The sequence below is a fragment of the Armigeres subalbatus genome, chromosome 2 (assembly GCF_024139115.2).
Source record: "Armigeres subalbatus isolate Guangzhou_Male chromosome 2, GZ_Asu_2, whole genome shotgun sequence".
Lineage (NCBI taxonomy): Eukaryota > Metazoa > Arthropoda > Insecta > Diptera > Culicidae > Armigeres > Armigeres subalbatus.
The window spans coordinates 263,997,478-264,024,573 of record NC_085140.1 but is presented as its reverse complement, the minus strand read 5'-3'; the positions used below and the strand labels follow the sequence as shown (position 1 = coordinate 264,024,573).

The 27,096-nt window shown below is 40.0% G+C and overlaps 1 protein-coding gene across 2 annotated transcripts in view; it reads left to right on the top strand.

The window, feature by feature from the left end:
- LOC134212175 (facilitated trehalose transporter Tret1-like) overlaps positions 1-27,096 on the top strand; it is a 218,183-nt gene that overhangs the window by 178,753 nt on the left and 12,334 nt on the right. The window lies entirely within an intron of this gene.

Genomic DNA, 27,096 nt, shown 5'->3' with positions numbered 1-27,096 from the left:
AACACTATAATTAAACCACGTCTTATTCTCCGAACTCGCTGCTGAGAAATTCTCCCAAAAAACACTTTGAAAACCCGCATTACTATATACGAAAAATGACTTGAAACTATTAATTTCGGTCCGAAATCATATCGCGAAAACACGACGGAAAATGACATGAGCACCTCCTTTTGCAACGCATGCTACGACCGAACTCTTTGTTGATTGGCAACGAACTGTGGCATATAATGCCAAAACATGGTCTTCCGGCGAAACTGATACGGCTGATTCGTGTAACATTATACGGATCGAAATCAAGTGTAATGGGCCAAACACAATGGATGCGTTTGCGTGCATTTTAACAGTTTTCCGCAAAGTAGTAACCTTTGATGGATTGAAGCAGGGTGATGCACTCTCGAATTTACTGTTCAATATAGCGCTCAAGGGAGCGATTGGGAGAGCTGGTGTGCAACGAAGCGGTACCATTATCACAAGATCGCATATGTTCCTGGGATTTGCGCACGATATCAATATTATCGGGATTCATCGCCGTGCCGCGGAAGAGGCTTTTGTGACTTTTAAGAGGGAGACAGCGAGGATTGGACTCACGATCAATACCAGCCAAACGAAGTACATGGTTGCTGGCAATCAACGAGGGCTTTGTGGTGCTGGATGGAACTCGATATCACCTTGATGTACTAACTGTCCCTTGTCGCTGACAAGTTGTAGGCATATACAGGCTCAATTACCTACTGATGTCGCTAATAATGCTACTACTGTCAATGGTATTTATGGCCTACACGTTCTATGTTATCAGATTAGATCCTGAGATCATTGATAAAAAATATATAATTGACTCCATCAGTCTGACACTCAATCATCCTACTTTTCAGAATCCCTACCACTGAGCGGCTAGTATTTTCAGGTGCAATACATAGAAGAGAAATGTATTTGGCACTGAGCTGTAAGACTCCTTGTAATCGATGAAGACCAACCTGAATTTCCGTTGGTTATATACAGCCCAACGTACAAAAACTGAATCAATAATAGCCTGATTTTGCTGTAATGCGTACTTCTTCTACAATCTTTCCGTTTCTTTGTGAAGATGGTTCTGCGCTGACAGTGAGTGGATATTTTAGTAGTGATAATTGTACTGAGCATATCGTACAGCATTTGCATGAAATTGATTACTAAAATGGATAGGTCTGCTATATTACTGCAACTGAGTAGCCTGAGTCACATTACCTGATTGGATAGAATTGGGTTGGATTAATAGAAAGTGAAGAATATTTTTCATCAGAATGAGACGGGATTCAAACTCTCTGTCTCTTACAACAGCGACCAAACTAATGTTTATTCCCTAAATAAAGAAGAAAGTACCTTGACCGACAGGTAAACATATTTCGACCTCAACTATTTGACCATAAGCGTATCAGCGAAAATCCCTGAGCATTTTAAAGAACTGCGTAAAACACTCGAAAAAACAGCGTCAAATTCTAGATCCGCATAAAAATAGTCGCCTAAAAAAAGGACCTGCGTGAATCTATGTACCTATAAAAAAGTGACGCCAGTGAAACTTATTGCTCACATTCTATGGCTCTACTTTTCAACTGGAACTTGGCCTTCTTTTCAACTTAGTATTCTATTAGCATTTCCTATTTTTAATTAAAATTTTTGACTGCAAGTTTTTCTATGCCTGCCATTGCAATAGTATGTATCTTGCGTGGCAACAAGAGAATGTTTCCCACCCGCAAATATTCAGACCGGAACAAGAATCGAACTCACCTTCTCCGGATTGGCAATTCCACGTCTTTGCTCGCAAGACAAACTGAAAACCGAATTGCTCAGATAACCGAATACTAAAACTTGTTAAAGTGCCGACACATGAAATTGTCGCGTGTTATACAACATGCCACACCCCCTTTATTTTTGTCGCATAGTCCAATGGCAATGGTTAAGGTAAACACATCCAAACCAAATGCCTACCAGCTCGCGCACAGAAGTGGCATAGATACAGGGGTGCCTGATATCAACATGCAGCGAGCTAATTGCGCGAGTGTAAACGCGTAGCGCCACCCATACCGGGCTTCAGCGCCAAACAAGCATCGTCGCGTCGATCAAGCACACAAGCTGTAAATGTAAGGCGCGCACGCGCTATTCAATTAATTCGAAATAATGAAAACAAACGCAAACTGGTGTAAAATGATGCCAACTTGTTTGACACCCAGCCAACCTACCCTCTGCTGCTGCGGCACCTACTGCGTATGTAAAATATACAAACCAAAACAACAACAAAGCTCGGCACGTACGAAAGCGAAAGCCTCAGCCAGCGAGAGTGAGCCGCGGTAGGAATGGTCGCTGATTTTAGTCCAAATTCTGTTTCCGACAAATGAAACTTAATTTGGACCCTGAGTAGATCAATTATGATTGAGAGTTACTAAATCTGCGTATGGGAATAGATATAGTCCTTGAAAGTTCCATTCCTGAGTTAAAAGTAGCCGGTTTTCAACGAATTTTCAAATCGTTTGATTGATTATTTTATCTGATCCGTTATAGAGGTACCGGACCACGGTACATTCGAAATGTTATTTGATTTGTGTTTGTTAGTTTATTAAAGCAAATAGAACTTATTTTTAATCGGACCTCCTGTACTGATCTTTGCTCATTGGCAAGACAGTTTGCAATCCATCTCGATTCTGTAATTCTAAAAAAACGAAAATCATTCGTTGCGTTTTTATATTGAATCTCTCCTTCGACCTGTGACTTACTATACTTTGTAGATGGTTGTAAATATAGCTCCTCCTCCTGATTTTCTCATGTCCTCGTAGTTAATTAGTCCACGCATTGGATAACTCTCTTGTAAAGCTATTTTCGAGGTTTCGGCAAGTTTTTTTTTGTCTTCATCAGGGGAAAAATCAAGAATGTGGTTCTACAAAAACTTGCCGAAACGTTGGGACAGATCTTAAACGGTTGTTCTAAAAATATTCAGACTGAAAAGCCGAAACATCGAAAATAGATCAACATAAGCTGTCCCAACCAAGCTAGGCATGAAAATCGTGTTTTGTACACCTGTTGTAAAGTATAATAAGTCGAGGATAACTAGTCGCTAGTGGTGCAGCGCACATTTAAGCGCAATAAGTTCGCCATACCTCAGGAATTGACATCAAACTACTGAAAAAACTTCTAGGTAAATTATTCAAATTAATGCCAATGACATTTTACAACACTGGGTGCAGGAATTAAATCGATCTATATGACCTATGCTAGAAAAGACAAAAACTTGTTCATAACCCTGGCAGGCTACAAAATTGGCGAGGATCAGCAACTGGGTCATCTTTATAGATACCAAGTCAGGCGAGAAAATGGCTTAGCCATTTGGAAGCAACAGCAAGTTACGCTAAACGAATGCTGGCTGCTCCGCTCGACCTGGGAGCAAAATGAAACGGAAAGTTAACCTGCAGACTCGATGTTTTTGAATGGGTATTCAATATTTGCCCATCCCTCACTTTTCACCATCATCAGGGACACGCTTTTGACTTTTTCGTAGAATTGAATTTTGTAGATAAGCGGTACATATTTCGAAAAATTTCGTTTCAGGTGGTTCGAAACGAAATTGCCGGGATTTCGCGGAATTTTAGCATGGCGAAATCTGAATTCTTGATTTCGTTTCGTATAAATTTCGCCACCAAAAACTAGCTTTTAACGAAATTTAACGGAATTCCGCGGAATTTCTAAACTAGTTTAAAGTAATATCGTACTAAATTACTCAAAATTCAAGCCGCGCCGCAGAAACAAAGTAATAATAGAGGCTGTTTTTTAATTTTTTTTAATCTAAGGAAAACAAAAAGTGCAATATTTCACACTCAAACTACAATTTGAATCTCAACGTGCAACCGTTCGCGAATGGTTTTGAGGTGATTTTAAACACGGTGGCTTAAGCGCCACTCTCGAAGAGAGACCACCGGTCGTGTTCCCTATTTGCCGAGCTTTAACAGACCCTTTCCCTCTGGGGACTCTCGAACGGCCGCTGGCTCCAAAATTACTTACGCTTAATATTCTTTCCCCACTTCCCACCTACCTGAACTCGCTCAACCCACTGAAAAAAGAACGGGAAGCAACTTTCGAAGACAACTTTAAACTGTAGCCACGGCAAACGCAATGGGAGTTAATTTTCCCAGCCCCGTGAAACGCAATACAACTAAAGCTAACTTCTTCAAATCACTTAACGACATTTTTATCTCTAATTCGGGTTGGACTATTTTTAACGGTACGGAATGGAGAAAAAGAGCTAAATCATGGCCATGAAACAACAAGCTCACATACCTGCGCAGGTTTTTGCTTCTCGGTGCACTGATGCGTTGGAAGTACTCCACCGAGAAGATGGCGACGATGTCCTCCGACCAGGTTGTGGCGATGGTGGCTGATTGACTTTGCCGCAGATGCTGCAGATTGGTGCGCAGCGATGGAGGTCGAGCTCGAGCGATATGGCCGAAACTAAAGATGCGGAGGGAGTGGCGGCTGGACGGAAGGCTTCCGATTTCGGAATCGAGAGTGGTCCGGAATAACCGTTCCCTCAAGCTAGTAGCTTCCTTTCCCTAACGACCCGGCTTCGCGTACCTTTCCGGTTCACCGAGCGAGGACTAAAAGGAAGACTACTAACCGTCGGTTCGGGTTCGGTCCAGCGTACGATTATTGACGACGTACGGGGACCGCACTCTCGGGAATGGCTTGGGGATCTTACCTTCGACGGTTGATTGGCGACCGCCGAGTTTTCGCTTTTAGACGAGCGACTTCACTCCTCCTCCGTTTAACTACCTTTACAGGCGGGCCTTAACGCACGCTCGAGCTCTCGATGGACGAAATGGCGGGCCCTGTAGACGCCACACGTATTCCCGTACCCAACTCCGGTCGAATACACAAATTCCAGCCCATACCAAAAAGCGCAATGCGCTGGAAAGTCCAACGCGAATTCGTTTCATTAACAAAAACTTTACATTAAACATTAAAATTCGGTTTTACCTTTTTGTACGTTTCACTTAACTAACTCGGTGTTCGCGGAATTAAAAAAACACGTCCTAATGACGTCTGCTACGTTAACTGTCAATTTAGAAATTTGATTAAAATAGACACAGAACAATTCACTCCAATCACACTTTACCTTTTAGTCAAACTAGCCAAAATCAACTTTAAATAATGAAAAACTTTGTAATCTACTCGCAAACACTTCTGATCACCAGCCGTTCACTTAGCGAAATGATGGAGTTCTTGTCTGAATTTTATAAAGAAATTTATCCTTTTGAAAAGTCGTCAATCATTTTAAATTAGCGCCAAATAAATTTGAAATGGCGACAATGCGCGCCTTCGGTGAGTCGATAAAAAACGAGCACATGAGAACACTACAACAGTACATGGTCAATTTCTATTTGGATAATAATTTAGTCAAGACACAAACCTCGTAATCGACATACAAATAAAAATTCAAATTTCTTTTCGTCCGGTTTGCAAATTATTTACGTAATGTAATGTTTTACTATTTAATTAATTACAAATAATTTTAATTTATGATTTTACTTAAAAAGAGAAAAACGTCATAAATTCTTATTTTGACTTAATCAAAAATTAATCGCAAAAACGTAAAACGTTACAAACGAAAGTAAGAATATTTTTTTTAGAGTATTGAAGATTCTTCATGTAACTTATCTGTGATATATAACTGTCAGTATTCAACAAATTAAATAAATATTCATACAGTCCTTAGGACGGTTTTAAATTTTGTCATATTGTTTGACTATTTGCAAAATATGTATATAACATTACAACGTCGTGGGTATTTCTAGAGCTTTGTATGGAATTTGCCAAAGACCAGAACGGATTGAAAGATCAGTAGAATTGCTGAAAGTAAAGACTCATGATTGTCTTCAGGTTCAGCTCATACTGTTCATAGCAGCTGTTTCTTGCAGTTAAGGGGAAACAAAAATTGGCATCAATTATTTCTCAGTGTTGCACTACTACAATTACAATTTTTCGAAAGACGGAAATAGACAGACGGCACAAAGCTCTTCTCATCGTCCTGATTTTCTTGAGCTTTAATTGAGGAAATCCATGTACTTTATAGTTCATCACGGAGAAGAGCGATTTAAAAAATATGACAAATCGTGACAAATCATATCTCGCGCATAGTTTCATAAGGTCATAACTTCATTGATCGATTTCTCTTCATCGATATGTTCTTTTTCTTTAATATCACAAAAGAATCAAAGCTACTACCATGATTGTTGCTTCTGAAGCAAAATGTAACCATCATTTACCACTTCGAACCATAAAATCTATGACAAACTGTTTAAATTTGTTGCATTGTTAAAAAGAAAACATCGACGAAGAGAAATCGATCAACGCAGTTACGCGCGAGATATACAAATGTCAGATGCTTAGCCACATCTGAAGTTGATCGGATCGGTTCGCTATCGAACCTCTGAAATCTCGTGCAGATTGTATTGCGGATACATTTTGCTCATCGATCATTTGCAGGACGATATGGAGTATGCCCCCCCTCGGATTTTTTTGCCCAAAAATAATAGTTTTAGTAAAAAAAATAAAAATCGGGTAATTTTGAGGATTTTCAAAGCATTCTTTAATAAATCAGAGGATTTTTGGATTTCTTTCATTTTTTGCCTTTCTCGTACAACAAAGTTGTACCGAAAGGCTATCATTTCACTCCGAAAACGAACTTTTTATAGAAGCCTCGGAGACCCCAAGTGTTATATACCAATCGACTCAGCTTGACGAGCTGAGCAAATGTCGGTCTTTCCGTGTGTATGTATGTGTGTCTGTAAGTGTGTGCACAAAAGCTACGAAAAACATTAAACAACTTTTCATATTGTAATTCTTAACCGATTTTCTCACAACAAGTTCGACAAGGGACAAAACCTAGTTGATCACTATTGAAAATTATAACGATCGACCGTTTCGTTAAAAAGTTATGAAGAAAATCGTACACTTAACCATATTAGCACCATATAAGGTTGGTATCTAGGGGCCCTCCTTAGCCGTGCGGTAAGACGCGCAGCTACAAAGCAAGACCATGCTGAGGGTGGCTGGGCTCGATTCCCGGTGCCGGTCTAGGCAATTTTCGGATTGGAAATTGTCTCGATTTCCCTGGGCATAAAAGTTTCATCGTGCTAGCCTCATGATATACGAATGCAAAAATGGTAACCTGGCTAAGAAACCTCGCAGTTAAAAACTGTGGAAGTGCTTAATGAACACTAAGCTGTGAGGCGGCTCTGTCCCAGTGTGGGGATGTAATGCCAAGAAGAAGAAGAAGGTTGGTATCTTGGCTAAATGCGAGAAAGGCAATATCACTACTCGGTGAATTCAGTTGGTTTTTTTATTATTCCCTGCTACTTCTACCCACCCTCGACCGTTCGGAGACCAGTAGGATATAATTTAAATTAAATATTTGTAAAGGCCTTATTGGACTTCCAAAAAAAATTAAATTGCTTACATAAGCAATTCAACAAAAAATTCGCAAAAAAATCCTTTAGAGACGTAGGACATTTGGTCGGAGGGACACTACGGAGGGACATTTAGTCGAAAGCAGATTATAGAATGAGGAATCTTCGTACATTTAGTCGAATGAATTTTTAAATAATAATCAAAAACTAAATGATTTTTTCCGGTGTTTCAAAAAGACACAAAATCACTGCTTCAACATCGATTAAAGTATGATGGATTTACAGAATGATTAACAGAATAAATAATAAGAAAACGTAATATTCTCGATAGTATATTGCCTTGGGTGTACCCCTTTAAACAAATATAAATCTATACCATCCACAATGGTCGGTTTCGTCAAATTTCACGACATAAATCTATAAGAAATGATGTGCGAGAAAAGATCTATTTTTGGTGTAAGTTGCCATTAGGGTGGCCCTTTTGTGATTTTTTTTTTCGGATATTAATTTTTTTAACCTTGTGAGCAGGGCTTGGAAAATTCGTTCAAAAACGAACGAATGCTTCGTTTTTAGCCCACAGTGAGGTTTTAATTTCGGTGCACCGATTGATGTTCGCCCGATGATGTGCTGCTTGCTGCACGGACAAGGAAAGAGGCAAATACAAAGCATTCGTTTTGTACTTTGAAAGAGGGGGTTTTGAACGTGGCAGCTTCACAAGCCGGGTAGCGCCGAGGCGACGTCGTTCAGTAGGGCAGTGTGAAATGAGGATGCTTCCTTCGTTCATCGGCAGTGTTTCAGATGCGAGTGAGTGTTGTGTAAATACAAAACCATATTAGCGAGAAAGAGAGAGAATGCATTATATACCTCTCTTTTGCACATTCATTCCAACAGAAATGCGCAACTCAGTATAAGTGAGGCAAGAGAGTTTATTATTCTCTGCACTAGCGGATGCTTGATTTCACTCTCCAACTGTTTCGTACAGCAGTCCTATATGGAGCGAGGAAGCATTCTTCGCTAAGCACTTTGAAATTGTTCTCTCATGAAGCTACCTTCCTCGGGAGTATATCTGGTGCCGAAGCATAAGTCCTCATCTTAATTGCTTCATTCATCCAAGCCCTGCTTGTAAGTTAGGAGATCATTTTATTCTACAAAGTTGTAGAGAATTTAATTCTAAGCAATTTTGCTTAATAAACATTTATTTTATCTCGTATAGGGGTAACGGCTCAAACCTTGGCTCATTATGCTACGATTGAGCACATTCATCGTTATAAATCTTCATATATTGCATTTCCAACCAGAATTATTCCACCAGCCGGCTTGCTCACATTGGGTTTTGACGCCAAATAGCAAAAAACGACAATGAATGTCCGCAATATCTCATAAAAACCAGCGAAAGTCTCGAGAGAAATGGACAAAACGTCGGCATCCTTGTCCCTATCAGGTGGATAATTTTTCAGCCCACTTGGGACGAGTGATTGTTGATTTCGAACATACGAGAGATAAAGACGGGTTGCTGTTTATAGTGCCAGTCATTTTGCTTGCGTTGAATAAAGGCAGCATGCAAACAAATAGAGAAAATCAAATCATCTTATTGAGCGTGAATTCTAATTGGTTGCATGTAAAATACTACCACACTGATTGTGAGAGTGCGTTTCAGATTCCCCCAATAGCACGCTTACCAAGGACATGCTAACGAAAATACTATTATATGAATATTTTTTTCACGAATTTTTACCATATTTGCAAGTAAAGAAGTATAGAAAAATGAAAACTGTATTAAAAACTGCAATTGCAAAAAGGCTACATGTTCTAGCCCTCATGTTGTGCAAACAAATTGCATACTTTAATTATTGGCTGCCGCATAACTTTGAGATTTACTGCTAGTTAAAACCATGGCAGTTGTGTTGCTCTCGCTCTCGCGATACTCTCAAAGAAACTTTTTCCAAAACGTCAACAATGCTTTAGGTGGGGATGATGCATAACGCACTACTGAAGAAAGCCAATTGTAAAACTTATTCAAGGCAATTCCTTGCTTTGAACTGTGCATAAACATAAACTGTGCCAACTACCTGATATTATTACACAATTATTCATAAATACAATTATTGGAAGCTTGTTTTTAACTCTGCCTGCATTGAAGTTTCATGATTGGTACGTGCGTTTGATTCCACTCCTCTCTATATCGATCAGCTGTTGTGAATCCTCTCAAAACTCTCACGTTTTTCAACTTCCCGAGTTGAAAGAATACTTTTTCGGTATCATTTAACAGATCAAAATACTTTTTGCAAGCAATAATAAATCTAAATTATGATGAAGGTATTTGTCAAGTAATTTGACTTGAAATTATGCACATGAAATGACGTTGAAAGTTTATTTAATGAAACATACAATCCATTGTATCTTTCCATTATCAAATGAGAAAATGTTTGTAGGATTCGTGCGAAAGATGATAAAACTAAATGTTCTTACACTAATTGAATCATTTATTTGCAAAATTATGAAGAAAATGATGCATCGAACCACGAAAGGTTGATGCTTGAATCGTGTTTGGAAGCCGTAAGGTAGGCAATTATTTTGGTATGTTCTGCGAATGAAAGCGATTATATCGTGATTCGAGAAAAGCATCATGAGGGCCCATTTACAAACTACATGATGTTTCAGGTTGTGGGAGGGTACTTGTCTGAGCGTTAAGGACTTTATAAATTTCAGAATCCTACGATACATGAAGCATTACTAGAGGTGTGGGTTGAGTTTAGCGTTATGTAATTTGCGAATGCAACTTAACCGCTGAGTGGATTAACCTGTTTTTACAAAAATTCTTAGCAACCTAATCGCAAGCATCGGATATTCTATCTGCAGCTTTCGGTTACTGTCTCCAGTACGGGTTATTGGTGAGAATGTTTTGATTTTAGAGTTTCACCTATACTAACGTGGTACTACAAATCGAAAGCGCATGCCACCATTTGGCTACGGGTGCCCCCAGTATTGTCCAAAAAAGTTTTGGTTAATTATGTCGCTTTACTAATGGAAATTGTGAAATAAAAATGATAGCTGAAATAGTGTGGTTGTTATCCATTCATCTGATGTTCGAAAGCAGGTATGTTCATTCAGAAAACTCTTTTATTGGGCAAAAGAAAAACTCTAGCACAGCCAGCCTGCATAAGTCAACGAAACATGGCTGCTAAAAAACCGAGTCAAAGTGATTTTTCACGCAAGATAATTGCTTTTAATAGTTTAAGAAGTGTATAAATCTAGAGTTATGATGCAGATATGTGTTTGATACACTTTTCTAAAGAAGCAGTGGTTAATATCTCCCTACAAATCGACGTATTATCGCTGAAATATTGAATTATTTGCGTGATGAGCCAATGTTACATCCAGGGCCAACATTACCGCCGGTTACCCTAGGTAATGTTTTATGACAAAATTACTAAACTTAGATAGGGTGGTCCCGAAAAAATAGTTTTTAGCTGATATATGATATTTCATTTGTGCATCTTTGTTCACTTTTGTTTGATAATCATATTAATTTTTGTATGAAAAATCAGCTATTCCATGGGAAACGTATATACCGTATCTCTGATTTTTGCAATATTTGACGAAATGTCATTTGACCAAACGTCGACTGCTAAGTAAAGACTTCTAAGACATTAGCTGTAACGATTTTCATGGATATTTTTACCTCATACTACAGTTAAACAATACAGCTAGCTAATGGCATTTTAAAATTGTAAAAATCTCAATCATATTGATAATACTAATAATTTAAAAAAAGTGGTGATATTTCGTTGCCGGAAAACTCATGAGGCAAAACGCCTTCCAGCTGGCGGCTTTTTGGGAACAACGCACCTCGCGTCGGCGAATCAGCATTCTGGTATGGATAGTGCGTGGAAACGCGTCGTACATTGTAGGATAGTCCCCCATTGGGCGTTTTGCCTCGCCAAAATGTTAGATGTTTCATCAACATGTGGAAATTCTCGGTTTTTCCAACCTTCCTATCTTTTATTTTAATGCTTTTTTTTAGCTTATCCTACATAATTTTTTGTCTAGTTTTATTACGGCCATGCCAAATACGGTAAATATAAGGGAATACCCAAAAGGCATTTTGCCCCGCAGAAGGAGGGGGGGGCGTTTTGAGGCCTCTTTCCCTATTTGAAAACTCCCTCATATTAATCGTGTCTAAAGAGGCTGTAACAACTAAAATATCTAAACATCGGACGGAAAGATATGATTTTTTTTTCTTTTGTTCAATTTAAAGGAGCAGTTTTGCGAACCCTAGTAAGATTGATGCTGTTATGGCGCTCTTGAGGACATCGATTCACTTTTCAAGCATGATTTGAAACCATCAGAAATTCGGCTATGTCACTAGGGAGGCAAATAACCGTCATCACACCAACCTATAATGTACCATGCGCCTCTACACGTCTCCTCACTCTGTCGTACATGCCGAACCGTACGCATTATGCGTTTGAGATACGAAAATATCAACTTAACTGTTACAGGCGTTTAGTCTCTTTGAGTTTATCAGCATCAAGATTTTTTTTTAAATTATGGCTGTTATCGATATTATTAGAATTCTCTACATTTTGAGATGGTACCAGCTAGCTATGTTTGTAACACTCGCATGAAGTGAAAATACACAAACAAATCGTCATTTTGCAGAAATTAGCTTGTTTACAAATTCGTGTTTTCGAAAATTGGGTTGCACTCAGGATTGGCGCAAAGTGTATACTTTGTTTTTTAATTCCATCAGTTTTTTTATTCCTTCAAAAGTGGTTCAAATATCAGAATGTTGTACTCTTGGCATTGCATCTTAACCTCACCCTTGCAAACAAGCATTCAAAATTTGTCAAGGTAATAAACTGGTTGACGAGATTAATTTGTTTTAGTTTTATTAGTGACGGTTTGAATCATTAAATCTACTTTATAATACTGCAAAGTAGTTCAACATTTTTTGATCAATCGTTTTAAGTTTATTTCGATTTTAGTTTTGGAATTGAGCCAGAGCCAGAGTTCATCAATCACACTTGACCGTGTGTATGGAAGGGGGAGGAAAACAAATTAAATCCCACGTAAAGTGGTGCCTACAGGTACAACAACAAAAGCAGGGGAAACGAAGGAAAATCAGAGCATAGTTCAACGTACCTACTGGCCGTCGTCGCCATCGTCATCTCGTGTGAACGATCCGATGAAAATGCGACTAAAATACAATAGAGAGATGAGGTGCTATAGGCTCCATCCGGAGAAAATCGCCCTAATAATTACTTCAAAACTTTATTTTTTTATCAACATTTTTTATTTCAAAGGCATATTTGTCATGAAGCAATGTTTTTCCCACATCATTTTAAATAGAGAAACATCGTAGACTTAAAATAAGACGCTGCACAGGCTAAATTTAATTAGTATAATTTTATTCGAATCCTAAAATCCCCGTAGCACCTATTTTTTCGGGAAATTGCTGGAAATGCATTAAAATTCATGTAAATATATGTAATTTACGAGAAAGGCATCATCGCCGCTAGGTGAATCAATAAGTGTTATTTGTTTGATATTTCAGTTTGACACTTTTATTCGAACATCAGTGTGCGTGTATTCAGCTGCCCACCCGACCGGGATAAGGGATAACCCGGAGCGATGTGAATGGGCAAACATCCCAGCATAAAAACGAAAGCTTCCTGACTCCGGTCCCGGCCCGGCCCGGGCGCTATGAGAATAGGCCTTTAGGAACTTTGCTAAACACACTACATTCTCACGACTTGCTATGAAAAATGTAATTGTTTGAAAAATGTTTTTTTTGTGTGTCTTTATTAGGGAGACTTAAGTTTGAAAAATGTTTTTTTTTATTCTCATTCAACAAACTGTGTTACTTGGGTTAGCGACACCCTCATAAATTAAATATTATTAGGAAGATGATCGTTGGGTCAGAATGATAGCATAGTTCCATGGTTGATCTTATTCTAAAACACACCCTGTTGGGGCATCTATCCGGTTGTTTATTTCTCATCATGTCAATTCTTAAAAAAAACTTAGAAAAACAATTCACCAAATGCTGAACCGCGCCTCCGGAGCGCTTCAGGTCTAGCTCCCCTCCGAGAAAAGCGTTCTGTAAATAGTAGAAGCGCACTGAACGCTGCTCTCTGCGCTACTACTACTGGGTGGTGAAGCAGAGCGTTCACGCGAACCGATTAATGGCAATCAATAGGGCCAACTGAGGGTGATGGCTGCAGCGTACATTATCGAGCGAGCGCTTCGACGACGACGATGGGGAAAAAGGGATTTGATTCGGAGCACATTTACATGGCATTTGATTGATTGAGCTTGGTGATTCTTGTTAATTAAAATTCTAAGCAGCAGATAGCTGTGACCCAGTTCGGTTATGAATATTCATCGATTACGGAGTACGTATTCCTCTGGGGGGGTTAATGCTTTCTGGATATTAATAATCGCGATTTGTGCGCTAATGTGGCATGATGCCTCGTTTATGCATCACGGGAAACACACAAACGCATATTATATTGGGGATTTCCAATGCGACCAAAACATTAAACATTTGTTCAAGTATGAAATTTCACGTGGACTAGTTTCCATTTTTTCGACATGCAGAATTCTTATCGGTATCACCACCATAATAGACTTGACTCGCGGAGCTGTGAATTCCGCACCCGGATGCTGACAGCCACTGCTTTCGATTCATTCCTTTTTCAGGAGCTCTGCGATGTTCCTCCCCAGGAATTCTAAGGAATCCCTACTCACGGAGCTCTGAGGAAAACCGTATTCAGGAATTCTAGGGAATTTCTTCCACCAGAAGTTGAAGTGAATTTAAGCTTAAATTATTTGGAGGAAATTCTCCCTTTGTAATCTTGGAACATTCATTGTCTCGGAATTCTAGGGAATTTAGACCACAGCACATTCAGGATGGATTACCGCAATAACTTACGTATGATGGAAATTGGTTCTACATGAGTAATAGTATGTACATGTGTGCTGCTCGGGTGCTTCTCCAGGAATTCAGTGGTGTTTTATCTCAAGGAATTTGAGGAAATGAAATTGAATTCTAAGGAAATTATGGCCCCAGGAGTTCTGGGACATTCATTTTCCAAGAGTTCTGGATTTTTTCTCGAATTATAAAATTCACTTCCTTCTATAGAATTTTATTTGGGGGAATTCCTTCTCATATATTCTTTGGAAGTCCTTCTCTGTGGTAATTTCTTCTATTGGAATTTTAGGAAACTCATTCTCTAGGAATACTGGAAAAATGTTTAATACGGATTTTTTTATCCAGGAATTCCGAGGAATTCTGTTCTGTAAAAAAAAGTTGAACTACTGTGGGACCGCCAATAATGCTCGCACACTTTGTTTTCAGAAAAATCATTTCATTAACAAGAAAACAAAAGCTCACACACTGTTCGTTCCTTACAGAGTTTCTTATTACCCGTCTTTTATTGTATTTCTTGCAAAATGTTCTGAAGGCTCTTTTGTAGTGATCAAAATTTGTTTTATTATTGATTAAGATTTGAAAAAGCTGTGACAAATGATAGGCGAAGGAATAAAATACACCGACGTTAAAAAGTACTAGTTGAAAAAAAAATCGAAATCGTTGAATTTGAAGTATGATGTGATCATGACTTGAGAAGATGTTCCCAGCGGAGAAAAATCGTTCGGCCCAATAATACATATACGGTTTGTCCAAACAAGTAATTTGGCCGAAAGGATAATACGACCGTAATGATATCACTTATCACGTTTCACTATTAAACGTGAGATGAGCTCTCTCTCTCTCCGCATTTCACACCACTCACTTCTCAAATTACATAAATTATTTCACATCTATATAATAAAAATCAAATGGTCTGTGTTCGTATCCGCATAATTCGAAAACGGCTGGACGGATTTTCCTCATTCCTTCAGGAGATATGTTTGTTATCCTTTCCGACGGGTTTATAGGGTATTCTCTCATGTGAAAACCAAGAGTAATGCTAAGAAAATTGTGAAAAACTAAAACTTGATTTTGTATGGGAATCTTTGCATGGGCAGTTGAAAACGCACATTTTCGCCTACTATGCAGGACAACGTCTGCCGGGTCAACTAGTTCTTCATATTTAATATTGTTAGGTCAAACGACATTTTTGACATTGTTCAGACAAATGACTTTTTCGGCCAAATGATCTGTTCAGGCGAACGACATATCCGGCCATAATAATTATCAGCTAAATGACTTTGCGCCAGATGGATTTTGGCCTGATGGTTTGTTCGGCAAATCAGCTTTCGATCTAGTGGCATCCGGACGAATGGCTTTTGGTCGAATGATCTTCGGTTAAACGACCCTTCCTCGTTCACAACATATAGGGGAACCGTTCGGCACTTCATCCCATAGCTCCTATATTCATCTCATCAAAAACAAAGCAATGAAAAGGAATTTAGTTTGTTTCTTATTTTTGTGATTTTTTTCAGCAGAGAGCACGCATGCTAGGTGTGATGGTTGGCCACCCAAATAAGAGAGGGATCGGTCATTGAGATTTGTGAATTATTGTACCAACTGTACAGCACTAGGAAGCAATGGAAAGAAAAACCAAAAAAATGTGCAAAAACAAGAGTCCATAATTTCTTCATTTTAATGTGCCTATTGAATGCCCGCGACCTAAATTCTGTTATACTTTTTGTTTTTGTGCTCACATGTACTCGAAAACAAATCAAGAACTTGATGTACGTCATTTATTTGAGTTTTTGGTAGGCCCAAGAGTATATTTTTGTACTCGTGATGCGAATAAAAATAAATTTCTATTCCTTCGGAACAAAATTCATTTTAATGAAACAACTTAAAGAGAATGTTAGACCTAACCTTTTACGTCAAATATTTTATCTCATTTTATTATCTCATTGGAGTTTAATACTTATTTAAATTCAACTTTTCTAAAGAACTTGTATTCTTGAAGACTCGAAGATAACAAATTAAAGTATTTTGCAGTTCCGGCAAGAATTGGTCAGATGTGAATTAGCTTAAAAAAAGACAGGAACACCAGACAAGACAGACTGAACACTTAACAACTGTTATCGTTTTGAATTGTTCCATGGTATGCGCCCAAGTAACATTTGGAGTTTTATTATACTCTATTAGCGGTTTTGGAAAGCAAATGTTCAAGACTACCAATAAAGCTAAGATATATATGACAACCTCTTCATGACCGATACAAGATTATGCTATGACCAAGTTGTTAATAAAACAGCCATAAGACCGCTGTTAAAAATGGGAATTTCTTATTCGCAAAGCTCTTTGTTATTGTATTCGAGAAAAAGAAAAATCATAGAAAAGGAAGAATGAAAAAAACAACAACATTCATGGACATGGATATGAAATAATGATCAATAATTATCGGAAATTGGATGCCCCAGGTAACCAGGTAATAAAAATAGTTTAACAAAGTGCGCTGTCGTAATATTGCGATTCACGGCAAATTAATGCGTGCAAGTAATAAATCTATATGCTGTTTTTTTTTCTTCCTAGTAGCAATCCGATTAGCAGCGAAGCATTTCTCGTGCTCCAAGATGTCATAATCATTGTGAAATGCAGCGATTATTACATGCTAGTGAAATTCGCAATAGATTTTCGCCGATACGAAATCAATGCAATGCTACCAGCATGGTTGCTACTACCCTGTAAGCAGTTTTGATGGTCAAAACAAAACAATAATAGGTAATAATAATTTTCTTGGAATTTCTGTAATCAGTTCCTTGCGATCAGTTCTTCTTCTTGATGGTTCTACATTCCAACTGAAACTTGACCTGTTTTTCTACTTGGCCTGCTTTTCGAATTCCAGTAAAAGACAAAGTCCTATCAAACGTAACATTGGTATTTTAACTTATTTGTTTTAATTATGCGTTGCATTTTACGATGCCTAATTTTTATTTTCACCATCTCATGTGCTGAATGACGTTCAATTCAAATTCGAAAGCGTTCAGATGGAAAGCAGTCAAATTAACGGGGGTCCAATGTTTTCAACTGAAGTTATGCTTCCTGCGGCAGCAGTTGAATATCGCAAATCTTGATCATTGCACCATTGCGTATTCGTATTTATACCATCGGAAATTACCGAAAGTAAAATGACATATTCCGTAAGTTCACTCAATTTTATTATCTGGAATTTGACTTGTGGTTTATTTGATGAACATGTATCAGAAACATTATTTAAGAAAATTTTGTTTTTTTTTTTGTCATTCGATTCTATGGCTAAAGTACAACATTGTGTTCTTATACTACTATAAACCTATTGAAAACCAGTAAGTTTTATTAAGGTTAGCCGTAAGACAAGTCTACGGCCAAATATTTGACTTTATGGCAGTTTTTAAAATTAGTTTCATTGGAGTCCTCAGAATACAAGCTAGACCACAAATAAGCTAAATAATTTGTGGTTTTGTTGAGCGTTTGATTATAGTTTTAAAGATAACTTTAAGTCTTAAAGATAACTCCTCGTCTGTCAACGTTCGCCCATCGTCAAATACTTTCATTGCCTTCTTCACGGAACGAACGAGCCTTTCCCAGGCTCCTCCTCCCATATACGGTGCCAATGGTGGATTGAAGTTCCCTTTTGTTCTAGCGTCAGTGAAGGTGTCACTGCAGTCTACGCCTATTTGCTGGGTAACTTTTTTACATGCACCAATAAAGTTTGTTCCATTATCGGAGAAAAACTCAACCAGCATTCCGCGCCGGCAGGCATAGCGGCGAATTGCCATCACACAACTTGAAAATACTTAGCGTCTATTTGTGAACTGATTCGCACACGGTCCATTCATGGATTAAGTCCGATTTGTGTCGCTACAAGATTTTTACTGCTCTTAGAGTCGGTGACATCCTAAAAAAAAAAATCTTCAAAGATGGCTCTCTTTAATAACGTCCACCAGTCGAGCACCGAGAACGGCTGCCATCAACTCTAGCCGTGGGATAGTACACGGTTTCAACGGCGCCAGATTTCGCTTGAACCAAAGACCACCTGAGTACGCCTCCAGCCATAATCCGAAAGTACGCCACACAACCATAGGCGCACTCACTTGCATCTGTAAAGACGTGCAGTTGTAAAGATTCGTACTCCAGAAACAAGCCGTCTCCAAAATGGTAGCGAGGAACCCTTACTGATTCCACAATAGATAAATTGCTTGTCCACAACTCCCATTCCGCTGTTGAATCGTCGTCAATAGCATCATCCCAATTGCACCCTGTTCTCCACGGACTTTGAATTAGGACCCGACCATAGATCGTGAATGGTGCAAGAAGCCCGAGTGGGTAGAGCAAGCTCATAACGCAACTCAACGCAATTCGTTTGGTCGGTCTTCTACCGTGGAATAAATACTGCAGCAAATCATCTCTCATTTTGGTAGAAAACGTTAAAACATCTTTGGCAGGACTTCATACGATTCCTAGAACCCGTTCGTTATCTGTTCTTTTACCACGGTTGAAGTGAACTGCTTCGCTCATCTGTGTTTCACCCAGCTGTTGCAGAACTACCAAGGAATTAGACACCCAATTTCTTATCTCGAAACCGGCTTGCGCATGTATGCACCGTACTTCACGAGCGCGCTGAACTGCTTCTTCTACGGTGTGTGCGCTGTCGAAATAGTCATCCACGTAGTGTTTTCTGACAACTGCTTTTGATGCCTCCGGATACTTTGACTCCCACTGTTTGGCGTTATTATCCTTAACAAACATTACTTGACAGGTCGCACCGAATATAGCGCAATCCATTACGAAAACTTGTCCGGAAAAAAGAAAACGTTGCGCTTGTCTGTCCTCGGGTCGAATCTTTACTTGGTGGAACATCTCCCGGATGTCACCACCAAAACCTATACGATGTTCTCGAAATTGGCAGATGACTGATGGGAGAGAGGTGAGAAAATCTGGTCCCTTTAACAGTTTCGAGTTCAGCGAAACTCCTTTAACTGCTGCTGCTGCATCCCACACAAGTCGAACTTTCCCAGGCTTTTTTGGATTGAGCACGACATTCAACGGCAAATACCATACTTTCCCGGGGTCAACGCTAGTTAACTCTTCCTTCGTAGCTTTGTGGCAATACCCTTTTTGTTGATACTCCACTATTTGTGTTTCCACGTTTTCCTTCAATTCCGGGGTTTTCAGCAGCCGCTCGTTCAGACACTTCATTCGCCGCTGTGCCATGGGGTAGCTGTCCGGAAACAGTGGATCGTCCTCTTTCCACAATAGCCCCGTTTGGAACCGGTCACCTATCTTTATTGTCGTGTTCTCCATGATTCTTCTTGCTCGTTGATCTTCGCTTGATTCTGGCAGCAAATTTACGGAAACTCCCATATCCTCCAAAGCATAATGTGAGCGCAATAGATCGTGTAATTCTTGATTGTTTATACCATCACAGTGATAGCCAACGTGTGGTGATATGATTTCTTCAGAAATTTGAGAGCCATAGACGGTCCATTCTATCTTAGATCTCACATCGATTGGTTCCCCTGGTTTTCCAATCCGCGACTCTAGTGGTGCGAACAAATGCAAATGTTTTAAACCTATAAGAATCTCTTTGGTGGCTCCATTTCGTAATCTACCACCGGAAGATCCTGTAGGTGTTGATACTGCTTAGCAATTTCTGCATAACGTAGCGCTTGTTCTGGAAGCTTAATGTTTGAACGGTGTGGACATTTCGTATTTAATACTTCTCCTTGGAACCACGAGCAGACAATGTTAAATGGAGGCGTTGAGATTCCCTTTCCAGTCTGGTCATTCCAGCCGTCCAAGTAACACAGAATGGTTGTGTTTGACCTTTCACATTCAGCATCTTCATCAATGAACTTTCCACTAACGTATAAGACGACCCTTCATCCAGGAATGCAAGCGTATTTACAGCATGTAGCCCATTGTAAATGGTTTCTGCCACCATTTGGAATATAACAGGCTGGCATAAATCGGCCTGCATGGCATGCACGACCTGCGACTGTAGTAACAGTCGGAACACAGAACACGATGATGAAGAAGCGTATTGTGTTGTTGACAACAGTGATCCACCTTACATACAATGTTCAACTTGCATCTCATATTGCCGTGCTCGTTGAGACAGATGTGGCACAAATCCCATTCTTCAACGGCCTTCAAACGTTCGGAGGGTTCTAATTTGCGAAACTCTGAACAGTTTCGTATTCTGTGATCCGTTCTATCACACATTCTACACGGCGTCCTGCTTCTTCGCTGATGTTCACCTGACGTGTTACTGCCAATGTTTACAGCATCACCATGAGTGTGAATAAACCCTTCGTATTCCTTCCCTTTGTTCATCTTATTACTTTTCATTGAACGGTTGGCTGTCACAGCAGATGATCGTTATACAGTGTAGCTTCACTAGCATCTCTAACGATTTCCGGCGGAGTGTCACTCTTGTTATCTGCCTTTTATGTCTTACCCATTCCATTTTGGTGCTAGCCCGAAGTTTCTCCACAACTCCTGTATCAGCATCGGGTTTATCAAATGGTCCTGCAGATTGGTCGCCTCCAAATGATCAACTAGCTGTTGCACAACCATCCCAAATGTGATGAACGTATTCAAGCGATCAGCTTTCGGCGCTTCTACCTTCCGCGTTTTGGCCAACAGCATATTCAGCAATTGTTCTGGTCGACCGTATAGCATCCTTAGGGCTTCGATTATTTGGGGCACCGCAGACGGTAACATTAGCCGACTTCGTACTGCTTCTAATGCCTGGCCTTTTAGACTCCTGTAGATGAGCTAAATTTTCTACGTTGGTGAATCCACAGGCTTCGTTGGCGATCTCGTAACTTGAGAAGAACATTGGCCAGTGTTCCGGGCGGCCGGTAAACACAGGCAATTTCTTAGCTAAGAACTGTCGGGCAGATAGTAGCACACTGACTGGTCGGTTGTTTTATCATTCGAACAGGCGGTGTAGAATTTGCCGCGTTACCCATGTCCAAAGCGATGCTCATCTCTGGACTAGTTGCCGAAACGAATGCCTGTTCCTTATGTATGTTCCTTTTCAAGTTCTCGTCGGTTCTTTTCGGCGTAGAATGTTTACTATATGCACCGCGATAGTCTTTCGGAAGGTTCCATATTTGCTAGCAGAGGCTCCTTTTCCGTGCAACTTCTTTTCGAATTTCCCTGTCCACCAATTGCCTTAATCGATGTGGACCCTCCAGGCTGCCGTAGCCGTAATTGCTCAAAACATTCTTGCATCTCTTCACGCATCGCTTGTTGCCTGTTACGAAAAGCTTCTCCTTCCGCTATCGCTTCTTGCACCGTTCCTTTTCGAACTCCAACTTAATTTGCCTCTTCTCTCGCTCCATTTGCTGTCTTTGTTCGGCAAGTTCTCGTTGTACCTCTAGCCGGCCGGCGACGGTGTACCTTTTTCTCCAGCTCTATTTTGCGCATTTGTTCTTTCCGCATTTCTTCTATGCGTTCCATCTCCAGCTCGAGTTCGTCCACTGCAAATAACTTCGCTTGCGGTTCCACTAATGTTTTCGACTTACCCGCATCTACTGCGACTAGCTTCCGACCATCATCCGTTTGCTGTGCATCTGGCTCCGTTTTGCCACTATCATCTGGTGCAATGGAAGATTTCTCTTTGCAGTTTAGGGCCGATGCCCACGTAACGGTTATTCAACGCCACGTGCACGCAGGGTTAAAATAACGCTGGTGTGCATCGACGTGGTGACGCTGCGTTACCGCTTTTTCCCGGTGCACACCCGCGTCTTTTTGACGCCACGTGCACTCTGCGTTGAAATGACGCTACGTGGGCATCGAGCCTTATACAGGTCCATGAAATGTCTTTAACATCAGCGGAAACTCCAACACACTTAAAGTGGAACCACTGAGAACAATTATCACACCCCACCATACCAACGTCATCGTGATCCGGTCCGTTGCAGATGGCACAATTGCAATCAACTATCCCGGTGGTGTTGAGGTTTGGTTGTTGGATGTTCATTTTTGAGTTTGTTCGGAGGGGACACTGTTTTTCTGTAGCAGCTCTTTACCTTTTTAGCAGCTCAAAACTGTAAGACATATTTTATTTAAATTCAATGGTTTCCAAATACTTAACACTTACATGAACAGTTTACTCTAATCTTCCAAATGTCCTTTCAACTCCTACTCTCTCTCTTCTCTTCTCTTATTGGCATTACATCCCCACACTGGGACAGAGCCGCCTCGCAGCTTAGTGTTCATTAAGCACTTCCCACAGTTATTAACTGCGAGGTTTCTAAGCCAAGTTACCATTTTCGCATTCGTATATCATGAGGCTAACACGATGATACTTTTATGCCCAGGGAAGTCGAGACAATTTCCAATCCGAAAATTGTCTAGACTGGCACCGGGAATCGAACCCAGCCACCCTCAGCATGGTCATGCTTTGTAGCCGCGCGTCTTACTGCACGGCTACGGAGGGCCAAACTACTACAACTCCTACTCACTTTCCTTAATCTCTCCTTATCGTTCTGCGCTATACTGGATTATTCTATAATTATTTTTTTAGTTTTTCTCTGAATTATTTTTACTTACAGGCCAAATGATTTTGTTGTTGTCGAATTCTACGCCGACCATTTACAAACAGGAACAATATATTTTGGGGAAATCTCTAATATTTGAAAAATAGTTAAATTCATATTTACCTTCAAGTATTTTCAGTACTTACATTCTACCTTTCTGAAATATGTCAACTTATTAATTAGCTTTACATATAAATGATTTTGCAATCCAAATGCTCCGATAGTTATTATAAGGTTTGTTTTTGTTTTTTTTTTCAATCGAAGCAACCTAAGGAACTCACAAAAGCATTTTTTTTACTCAGAAAAGCATATAATTTCGCGATTTATTAAAGGTAACACATTACTGCTACTAAGAAAATATCAGGTTAGTGAGAATAAAAACTTCAAAAACGAGATGAAACGGTGGTGGAACAAAGTGTACTAAGCTGGTCATGTTGCCGCGCTGCACGAGTTAAATGGACCGCACCGTGCAGGTCTAATGGACCACGCCGTGCTGGTCAAACGGACCGCGCTGAACGGGTCAAACGGACCGCGATGAGTGGGTCAATTGGACCGCGCTGAATGTGTCCTAGCAAATACATAAAGCGGATAATTCTCGCTTAACATTTCGAAAGGACATAAGTAACATTTTTTTCATTAATTAATTTGAATAGCGCAATCAACATAATAACATGGAAGCTATTGATTTCATTTGAAAAGTTAAGCGAGAATTGATGCTTATCGTGATCTATTTGGCCATTGCGCTAAAATGGCCAAATAGACCACGATAAGCAAATCGAAAGAGACCGTACTGACGGTAAAAAAAACGGTAGGACATAAAAAAAAAGAAAAAAAGATCAACGATTAGAACAAATGTTACGAACGTAACCGATACAATGCTGTTGTATAAAATTGTCGTTTCATTTTACTATTCAAGAATAAAAACCATTCGCAAAATAAACAAGATGTTTAAAGGGAAATCCACTCGTCGAATCGAAGATTCCGATTCAAGTGATGATGAAGCATGCGGTGATGTAAGCAAGAATCAGGCTGATGCTGTAGACACCGAAGAGGAGCTTCAAGAATCAAACAGCGACGCCGAAATCTCGACCAGTGACGAAGTTGGAAAGGAAATGAAAGCGAGCCCAATTCTGACGGTGACATACCAGACCCACGTTTGTCAAGCCCCCCATCGAAATCACCGCCGGCTGAAGTAACGAAACAGAACGATTCATGTCAATCGGCGTCGTTGGACCGTACCAATGCCGACCGGATCGACCGGATGGAAGAGATGATGGCCAACATGAACAACTTTATGAATCGTTTCGATGTACATACCAGCCCCGCACAGACCGACAATGACGATGGATGGAAGTCTTCCAATGATGCTCATCAACGCGGAAGCAGCGAAAACTCTACTTCTAGCATCCGGTGGGATCACTTGAAACCATTCCCATATGGCATCGCTGCTAACAAGATGTGGAAGGAATTCAACCGCTATGTTGAGAAATTCGGGACAGCAGCTTCACTGAACAATGTAAACGACCCAGTCAAGCGGAGCCAGCTACTATGTCTCTCCATCGGCGATGAACTGCAAGGGATAGTTGCGAAGTTGCGCCCGAATCTGACAAACTCAAACTGCTACAGGACTTTTGTAACGAACAACCAAAACTATCTCCGATCGATGACGGTCACCGCAGCCGAGCATGAAGCGTTCTCAAGAATGAAACAGGAGAAGGGCGAATCGTCAGTTGCCTTCCATGCAAGACTTATGGGTAAAGTAAGAACATGCAATTACACCTCAAATGATGACAATCGTTTTTTACGAGCTCAACTGCTGTCAGGACTCAGGAATCGTGAGCTAGTGAAACAGTCAAGGACATATGGCTACGATACAAACTTCATCGTCCAGTCGGCGACAATTTCAATCCAATTCCAATCCGAAAATAGTCTAGACCGGCACCGGGAATCGAACCCAGCCACCTTTAGCATGGTCTTGCTTTGTAGCTGTGCGTATCTTACCGCACGTCTAAGGAGGGCCCCTCGAACGGAATGATACGGAGTCCAGATATTGTACTGTGCTACGAACTAATGCACAATACAGCGATTTGAGAGCATTGACATCATCGAACTGTGCTGTGTTACGTTATCTTATTTCTTCTTCTTCTTCTACCTATATATAAAAATGAGTTTACATTTCTTTTGAGGCAATATAACTCATGAATGGATGGACCGATTTGCAAGATTTCCTCACTAATCGATTCGTCTTGGGATCAGCTGTATTTGTACATACCAAAAGTTGACCAATATAACGGGTAATGTTGGAAAATTGTCAAAATGCAACGGTTTCATGAGTTCTGAAGAAAGAGTAGAATCATAAGTACTAGAACGCTAGTGGCGATGTAGTCATTAAAATTATTTTGCCAAATTATGCTTCAACAAGCTTCATTTGGCCATAATTTATGCATCATATTGTAGTGCATTTTTGGTTTCATCACCAACATCGGTTTGACACTTGTAGTACTGGTACTTTGGCTGCTAGGTCGAAGTAACCTAGATGTTTGTCACGCAAACAGGAGCGACATTAGCAATCTTATACTTTTGAATCAACCGAAGAAAGCCATCAAGTTCGAACTGAAATCGATCTAGAGTGCGTCGCTGCAATCAACCCCTTATGCGAAGCGACGCGACAGTGCAATTTGACAGCCTGTTGATAATGATTGTTATTCTTTTACGTGAGTCGCGTCGCGTCGCATCGCTCGTCGCGTTTACTCTGGCTTGCCCCTAAATGATTGACAGATTGAAAATAAAACCAGAGCGAGATCGGACAGATTCACCTAGTTGAAAATAAGGGTTCTTTTCATGACCATCATTTATTACAAGGTTGAGCCGAGATGAATTTTGTTCAAAGTGCAAATCATAATCGTTTCACGACGGAAGAAATTTGCTATCTATAGAAGAATCACAAGTGCTCGTCGGAAGAAACGCTGCAAAAATGAATTCACATGGATGGCGATAGTAGCAGTCAAGTGAAATATTCTCTCAAGATTCTGATTTTGGTTTTGTCGCTGTCAAGCTCCAAGCGCAATTCAGCCGAAGCTGCGAAATTTCACAGAAAATATATGGGTTGAATGTCAAATCCAGTCGTTTGCGTCAACGTTTCGCTGCATTGTGTAGGGGGATTTTAATGACCATCATTCTATACAAAATTTAGCTGAGCAAATTTTGCACAGCAAATATTTTTGAAAATTCAACGACGTGCAAAATTGCAGCTTATCTCATCAAACCAATTAACATTCGATATTATATAAAATTTGATTGAATTTTACAAGCAAGCACCGTTTACATTTATTTCGATTTGAAAGAATATTGATATCGATTGAATGTTACGTTTATTTGCATGCTCCAAATATGTGCATGAAAATACATTTAAAATCACAACATATTTTTATCTGTGCGAGAATAAATTTCTGGAAAGTACACATCGTAGTACGAAAGTGTCACTTAATACCGAGTAGACACGTTAACGTGGTGTGCTATGGAGAAAGATTTACCATGGTCACATTGCCAGCTTCAGGCAAATCTTAATCCAATGGATACCCTCCCCTATATCCAACTCCGTGGTACTTATAAGGGTGTCGCTAAGTCGGTGGGCTCTCTTAAGTAAGTACCCCATCAACATTTCCTTCCTCCTCCAAGTTACGGTTACAAGTTACGGGCGTGAACAGGAGTAGTAATCCTCATGCTTTTATTGATTTTATCGTTGACTGGAATCAATAACCTCTGCCCTTCTTGATTCCTGATAGCATTCTACAAATGTATTTCAAAGGAAAAACATGAGTATTGCTAGTGTCCAATCTACGAATTACTCAGTAACAATGCTAATGTTGAAGTACAAATTATAGCACAAAAGTACAATCGCTTGACGACGGCAGAAGGATCAATCAGAACGATGTCTTTACTTTGTCCAACGTCTACCTTGCGGTCGTGCCTTGTACACAACCCTTCTGATTTTTAATAATTGAGTCAACGTTGGATGAGCTCGGTGGGCTACCGCTCCTGCCCAGCTTTATAAGTGGGTTCATACCACGCTCGTCCCTGAAAAAATGTTGCATAGGCGACATTACTTTCCTTGTGCGTTTTGATCTTTGTTTCTGTTTTCCTCACCCACACAATTAACTTCCTG